The sequence below is a fragment of the Crocodylus porosus genome, unplaced genomic scaffold (genome assembly GCF_001723895.1).
Source record: "Crocodylus porosus isolate Cpor-Errol unplaced genomic scaffold, CroPor_comp1, whole genome shotgun sequence".
Lineage (NCBI taxonomy): Eukaryota > Metazoa > Chordata > Crocodylia > Crocodylidae > Crocodylus > Crocodylus porosus.
This window is the reverse complement of record NW_017728923.1, coordinates 1,653,988-1,662,009: the sequence shown is the minus strand read 5'-3', so window position 1 is coordinate 1,662,009 and position 8,022 is coordinate 1,653,988. Positions and strand designations below refer to the sequence as shown.

The window sequence follows — 8,022 nt, the reverse complement described above, 5'->3', positions numbered from 1 at the left end:
GTAAATGTAAATTCTGTTACCCAAACTGAATTCTGTCCCAACTAGAATTTGATTAGTTTGAGCTATATCGGACCTGCAGCTGGACTAGCAAACTACAGCAACTACCCCATTCAGGACACAGGAACAGGACTGCTAAGAAAAAACACCAGGTTGTCGTTTCAGGCCAAAAAGCTGTATGGTTTCAGGGGCTGCTTTCCTCTTTGTCCCTGCTGACAGAGCTGCCAGCTGTTCTGTGCACAGCAGTTGTGTAACAGCCACAGAAGGGCAAGTTATACATTTATTCAGAAGAAATTTTTAAACTTATCTAGTCTGGCCTTTCCAGGGGTTTGTTAACCTCTCCTCTTTTACCTTTTTGGAACTGGTTGGATTAGCTTTTAACGAGTCAGGCAGCTGCCCCTGGCCTGCAGTTCTAAATCTGGTCAAGTTTGCCTCAGAAATCTGCCTCCACCTGGGGAGACTGACTGGGTTTGGCAGCATCATGGACTTTCTGCAGATCTAGATCAAAGGCTAACGTCCAGAATCCCAGAGAGTAAAACATTAGTCATTCAGCTGCAGTTTATAGCTGGGTAATTTTATTACTCCCTCCTGTGTCTAGAGCTTTGACCAATTTGTAGGACATTACAGACCTGGTTCTGAACTTAGTGAGGCAGTTTTACCCTCTTAACATAAATCTATTTTCTCCACTGCAGTCATTCTATTACCTTGGTGTGAAGGACAGAAGAATCAGAAGACTCCTGTTCCCTTCAGACACACAACAGAGTTATACCCCAACTGACTGGTGTATTCCCTCTTCTTATGCTGACCGCCAACCCCGTGCTAAAAGCTTGCGTTTTTGCAGGCTGGACAAAAGAGTAACAGTAGAAGTCAGCCCCCCAGCCAGTAGGCAGCAAGCATAGCTTAGTTGTTTGGGTGATGGGAATACTTCATAGCACACCAGCATCCACCTTACCGGGCAAGGAGCAGACTTGATGAGTTGCAGAAGGAGCCTTAGCAATTCAGTCACTATCATTAAAGGGACTAAACAAAGAGAGAGTCAATTCCTACTTCACAAAGGTGTAAAGTAGGAAGTGACAAATTTCATGGACTAGATGCCTTCAGGAGGACTGTCTTCTGTAAGAGGAAGGGAGAATGCAGACCAAAATTAGCTGCAAGCCAGACTGCAGGATGGGGGAAGCTTGTGAATAAAAAATCCCAAGTACTGATATAAGTGTGCAGCTAGTCTCTGGCCAGTCCTAGTAGCAGACTAGGGCTATCCTGTGTATATTAACAATTTAAACATGCACTGGACTCCCAGACTTTCCTATGAAAAGTGGACAGTAAGCACAGAAACACCATCCATTGGGTCTTTAAGCTCTGCCTAGGACAGGAAGTCATGTCCTAAAAATACATGGATGAACCTGTAAAGTTAATTTGTCTTCTGTTTTATAAATCAAGGTACCAGGAGGGTTGACAGCCTGATAATATGTATTGTACCCTGGGTCAGCAAATAAAGAGAAAGCATTGGCATGGGATGACAAATCCCCAAATAAATTCCTGTAAATTATTAACAGTCCAAGGTACAGAGTGATCAGAGTGCATCCAGTTCCAGTGCCACTTGTACTCCTTGTCATCAGTCTGGGCACTCACCCTTAAAGTCTAACTTAAGACCGTCTCCCTAATCCTTTGGCTACTGCTATTTGATCAGTAGTTCATGAGGACAACAGTGAGAGTTAAACACCAAGATCAAGACAGAGGAGTGAAGGGAGAGAAAAATTGCTGCATTTACTCATTTCTTTTATAGAATTAAAATGAACTTCTGCAGTGTTCTCTTCAGCCATGGGGATCCAAGTTAAATTTTACTGGCATACCCTGGCAACATATTTTGATCTAAAAATCCAACAAAGCTCACACCCTTTGCTGGAAGACAGGAGGATTCATCCTTTGATTGCTTCCATCCCAACATTATGCTTTCGGCCTCAGCCACTCGCCCCTCTGTCAGCCTCCACTTTTTGAGTCTTCCTCTCAAGTGAGTACCTCAGGTTTCTCCAGCTTTTGGGAATGAACCTGACCTGTACTAGTCAGGTTTCACCACTTACACATCAAGTTCTAGACGGCAAGGGCAAACACTGGCAAGACTCTGGTTACGCTTCATCCTGTGGGAGCTTGAGAAAAGTCTGTGCATCAGATAAATTAGCAGACCTTTGAAGATCCGATTCAGATTTGGGCAATCATCTCTTGTACAAGTACAAACAACAACTATTTGAAAAATGAAGGCAGAAACTTCACAGACAATGACAGTGCTCACTTGAGGGAGCTTCCTGCTCACCAAGAAAAAGTGAGAAATATACTTCTAATAGGACAGCCCCAATCCACAGAAGCACGGGGTAGACAGACACACAAGTCCAGCTGTAACAGTTCTGTTCACAAAGCATGCCTCTTGGGTTTCAGAGGCTGCTAGATAGTTTTGAAGGAGTAGAGGGGGCTTCAAAGCAGTTTACCTGGATAACATTGTTTCTGCCTGTACTCCCAAGGGGTCTGAAGATCTAAAGCATCTAGAACAGCAGTTCTCAACCTCTTTAGATCTTATTGATGCTGAATAGGCTCAAGACACCCCAAGATAGACTCAGGGAACCCCTAGGCAAGTGTCGGATCTTAATTTCCAATTCTTCTTCGACTACAGGAAAAGAGCAATTCTTCTGTAGCAAAGAACTCTGAAGGACCACAAAAGGCAAAAGTGTTCTTAACCCTATGGATTCCTATCTGAAATCTCTGGGCTCCTTGTGTGAATCATGTATGCACACCTAACAGTGCCAACACAGCAATGGTGCCCTACAGCACCCTTGAAAGGATACGTCCTTTTACCTATACTCTTGCCTGTATTTGATTTGACCATCTGAATTAGTCAAAGTTTCCTACAACAGATAAAATCAATTAATCCAACTCCCTGCTCAAGCCAGGATCATCCCTAACTAAGCCATCCCAGTCAAGCATCTGTCTAACCTGCTTTTAAAAAAAAAATCTCCAAAAAATTCCACAACCTCTCTGGGTAGCCTGCTCCAATGCTTAACCATTGTCACAGGCAGAAAGTTCTTCCCACCTAAATTTTCTTTGCTGCAACTTAAGGTCATGCTTCTTCTCCCACTCCCTCTCCCCCGGTCTCCTGTCGTCACAGAGAATAGTCTACTGCCATCCACTATATCAGTGGTTCTCATCCTTTTTTGTACCAAGACCTATTTATAAACACTGATGGCCAGTCCTGACCTAGTGCCCCTCACTCCTGACCAGCTGCCCCTCGTCCCCAGGTCCCAGCCCCCAGCGTGTGGAACAGAGGGGCTCAAGCAACCCCTTGCAGGCTGGAACTATACCAGCCTGCAAGGGAGAAGCCATGGTTTCCCATGTTTTTCTCCTTTAAAGGAGAATCCATTTTTAAAGTTTGTTTGCTACCCTTTCATATATTCTCATGTCCGACTTGGGTCACGAGCCACAGGTTGATAAATGCTGCTCTATATATAACTACCTTTCAGGTATTTGAAGACTTATCAAATCCCTCCCCCAGTAATTCTTCTCCAAATTAAATAATCCTAGTTTTTTCAGCCTGACTTCATAAATCATGTTTCTCAGGACTCTAATCATTGTTGAGACTCTTCTGGAGAGATCTAGCCAGTGAGATAACCATGTAAACCAGAACTGACTGTGAAAAGTCTATCCCTCAGAAGTGTCTGTGCAAGTAGGTTGTGTTACCAAGCATTCATTTTCTTCACAGGCAGTGGGGAACTGGGAGCAGCATGGTCACAAAGGAGAAATTAGTTCCTGCCAGAAAATTTGGTCAGGTGAAGGCAGCGCTATTATGTGAACCATGATGACTTATCCTTCACAGGGGAGGAGCAGAACAAACACCTCCACTTCTTTAGACATCAGCTGCTGATACATCAAAGGAAGGACAGACTCAAGCAAGGACAGACCGACTAATAGAGAAGGCAGAACAACTGGAAGCAAGATATTTGGTGTAGCACAACCATGCATTATCTCTATGTAGCCTTTGACAAGGCATTTAATCTCCATGATACAAATGGGGAATACAAAGCCCAGAGAGACTACCTCAGAGCAGGGTTTAGCTAAGCAAACATGTTCCTAAAGCACTGAGATCCTTAAATAGAAGGAGACCTAAAAATAAAAGTTGGATTAAATATTTTTTAAACTTATTATGACCTTAAAAAGTTTGTAAACCAGCATAAAAGCACACACAGGAGGTTTGCTTAGTAAGAAGCAGCAATTTTCCAAATTAGATTGCTTAACACTACAAGTGAGGAAGACAAGAACATTTCTTCCAGAAGAGTTTCTTTGAGTTCTGAGGACTTATCAGCTAGCAAGTCCAGAGATGTGCTGTTCAAGTAGGCGCAATGAATTTGTCACATGTCCAAAAAGTACATGAGGGAGAATTGCTCCCTGTTAGTGACCTGGCTTAAAAATGCTACTGTAACTCTAAGTCTCCAATTTCCCGAGAAACACTTCTCTGCTTGGGGGACTTCAAGATTAAGAACTGCACACACCTCTTTAACTTATTGGGGGTCTTGAACTTGTTAGAAGAAAAGACAAGGAAGTCATCACACAGTCATGTAACCCTTGTTCTTTGTAGCAAGATCAAGGTGTTTAAGGAAGTTCAATACTCAGCAAACATTTATACAGTCAGGGCACACTTTCAAAATGTCACTGAAGAAAAAAAAAACAAAGGCACACACTTCACTGCACATTTTCAGGGCCAGATCACAAACAGACTGCTGCACACATATCTTCACCCATGTACAGCATTAGAAACTGTGGATATGAACTAGCAAGATTGACACCAAAAAGCAAACATAAAAACTACAGTGGACACAAAGGACACAAAGCAAGCTCAGAGTCTACAGTTAAAAATACACTAGAACTTCTACGTGTTTCCCAGCGTCAGCCAAGTGGACGTCATTTGTTGTTTTCAGAAGATGCAATATCTAAGAACAAGCAAGGAAAAATCCCTTTTCTGTAGCTTCAGAGCTACGTGCCCAACAACTGCAGCTACTGCATTTCTGTCCCCTGTAGCAACTGCTTTTAATCCCAGGATTTTCTATGCAATTCAAGTGAAAGGTTTACAACTTTCAGAGCACAGAAATTAAATCCTCATGGCTGTGTGATTTGTTTACTATCAAAGTGACATGCACCTGATTCCATGCATGTCACTTTGCATGGAAAGTGCAAACACCCATATAACCTCCCTCAGACACGTGCAGAGAGAGACACACAACCCCTCATTTTAAACATAAAAAGCAGGGTCCAAAGATCAAAGCTGAGACACTGTCTGAGGAGTTGGCACTACTATCTCCAGCCAGGCTTTGACAGCACAGACTTGGGACCAGACCAGTTCTTCAGCATCCTCTGCTGTCCTCACCGCACTACCCAACAGGAGAAAGGCTCCTGTTTGAAAAGCTCCTGCCCTCTTTGTTTGGTTGGGGGAGAGATGCCCTTTGCAGGGCTGGTATGGTGGGAGAGGTGCCCTTTGCAGGGCTGGTACGGTGTTACACTGTCTTGCCATGCAAAACTATGGTGCTAGTATCTTCCTCCACTTTGTATAATTAGAGAGAGAGAGACAATAAAAATTTAGTGCTTTAGCCGGCTGCAAAATTAGAGCACTAGCTAACAAGTCACTTGCTTACTATCCAACCAGGACACCCTTTTCTATAAACACCTGTGTGTGACTAATTAAAATTGATGCAGCACTGAGTCACTAAAGGGTTTAATCCACATGACAATAATATTTACCCGTAAGTGACATTTTACAAACATGGACTAATTAATCCCCAACAGTCCCACCACCTCTACATACACACCTGCAAAGGCAGCAGTATTATTATGTCTGTGTACAAATGGGGAACCAGAAATGAAGGAACTAGCACAGGGTACAAGGCAGAATCAGAAATCAGCACCTCTTAAAGCCCATCCCTTCCTCATTCCTTCAGAAGTGTGCATCACACCCCCACCCCCTATTTAAATTGCTATGTTGCTGCATACTCCTAGGATTCCATGGCATGTGTAATAAAACACGTCTTACGCACCTGCAACCACACTACAAGCTCCCCAGGAGCTTCACATGCCCTCCAGAAATTCACTGCACACCCCAGCGTGGGAGATACTGGTTTCAGCAATGCTGCTGTGTCCTACTCACCCCAAGCAAGATGCTGACTTGCTGTATGAATTCAGGCACATGACAACAGTCTTTCAGCATTCCTGCTGGATACTTATACACACAGGGCACCAGGCAGCCAGGACCCCATTTATAGCAGCCAAGCTATGCCCCAAGGGATGTGCAAGTGTGATAAAAGCAGAGTGCAGTGCTAAGGAATCCAGCAGCATAACATAAGTTGACACTCCCCAAGGCAGCAAGCCCTCCTGCACAGACTCCCCCTGCATTTCCTCTCTATCCTTTTACTGCATTCCCAACAACCAAACCAACTTAAAGCCAAGGAGTAAACATGCATACAAACCACTGAAGTGTCTACATGCAGCAAACCAGGAGAGATCACCACAATCCTTTTGGAGGAAGGCATTAAACCAGTGCTAATGTTGCTGCTCTCTCCAACCAGGCTTTGACAGCACAGACCTGGGAGCAGACCAGTTCTTCAGCATCCTCTGCTGTCCTCGCCGCACTACCCAACTTTGTGGAAAGCTTCTGTTTGAAAAGCTCCTGCCCTCTTTGTTTGGTTGGGGGAGAGCCAGCAAGGGCTGCTGGGAAGGTCAGGAGTGAGGTTTATGCATTCAAAGGGGAGGGGCCCTGCCTTAACTCTTTCAAGGACAGCTCTGCTTCAGGGTTGGGAAGGAGCTGCCTTCTCCCCCACCAGGAGCTGCCAGGCTGTATGGACCAGGGTCTGTCATGATGGGGCCAGTGTGCGTGTTCCCGGGGAACGCGCACGGAGTCGGGCAAGCAGCAGCCTTCCCTCAGCCAGACTTGCTTCTCTCTGCGCCCGCCGTGCGGCTTCCTGTCCGGGCTGAGGCCGGGGACGGACGCATCTTTTACTAGCTCCAGGTTCCCGTTCTCTGTGGACGGGGCATGGGCAGGTGCACAATGTGACTGGTGGATCAGAGGTACATACTGGAACTGTCACACTTGAGGTTGCTAGATTGGAAAACGAGGGCTGCAGAGCTGACTGAAGAGCACTTTCAAGTAGACGATTTCTGCCACGCACCTTGTTGCGGCAACGGCACCATTTCTTCTCTCTCACCCAGGCGCTCACCACCACGGCTCCTTCCCTACCGAACCCTGGCTGCTCCTCTGCCGCTCTCCGCCGAGTCCGGCCGCCGGCTCGATCCTGCTCTTGCGTCCCGCTCTGCCCAGCCTGTTGTTCGGACGTGCTGGTGAGTCTTTCGGGGCCCGACCAGCTCGCGTGCGCCAGCCGAGCCGCAAGGCAGAAGGGAAGCGGCACAGGTCGAGTGCGGGAGGCCGCGCGGCAGGCAGTCCCTCTCGGTCTCCGGCGGAAAGCTCCAGGCCGGGTCAGCGCGGGCTCCGCACAAAGACAGGCCCCGGCAGCACCAGAGCTCAGCCCCACCACTTATTGCAGAAGCTCCTGTACTGGGGCAGGAGGGACGGGCATCCACCGGGCTTTGAAACACCGGTTGAGGTGAAGGATGCGGCACCTTGCACCAACCATGGGTGAGGGCGGCCCAGGGCTAGACAGGCGCGGACCAAGGAGAGGACGTTTGCAGAGAGGGACGGGAGGAGACTCGGGCTGGGCTGGAGGCTGTCGGGGCTCAGGCAGACACAGAACTGACCATACACCCCTACCTGGCCCGCGGGAACAGCCCGCTCAGTCCCTTTAATTTCCCTCGCTCCCCCCCCCCACTGGTGACGCCATCAACCTGCGCCGCTCGGGCTCTTCCCGCCCGGGACGCGTCTGTGGAGCGCGACGGGGTTGGGGAGCGGCGGCGGCGGCGGGCGCCGAGGATGTGAGTCGGGAGGGGGGCGCGGGCATCCGGCTGCATCTGGCCAGGGGGAGGTGCTGGGGGCCACTTGAAAAC

At 47.3% G+C, this 8,022-nt stretch overlaps 2 protein-coding genes across 3 annotated transcripts in view; one reads left to right on the top strand and one right to left on the bottom strand.

The window, feature by feature from the left end:
• Positions 1 to 7,361, bottom strand: part of LOC109313392 — a 33,378-nt gene extending 26,017 nt beyond the window's left edge. For both annotated transcript variants that reach the window (XM_019539929.1, XM_019539930.1), the window contains exon 1: positions 6,495 to 7,361. The gene's annotated coding sequence lies outside the window, so the exon portion shown is untranslated. The remainder of the gene's footprint in view (positions 1 to 6,494) is intronic.
• A 503-nt stretch (positions 7,362 to 7,864) lies between these two features.
• Positions 7,865 to 8,022, top strand: part of RNPS1 (RNA binding protein with serine rich domain 1) — a 10,847-nt gene continuing 10,689 nt past the window's right edge. Inside the window, exon 1 of the mRNA XM_019539931.1 lies at positions 7,865 to 7,950. The gene's annotated coding sequence lies outside the window, so the exon portion shown is untranslated. The remainder of the gene's footprint in view (positions 7,951 to 8,022) is intronic.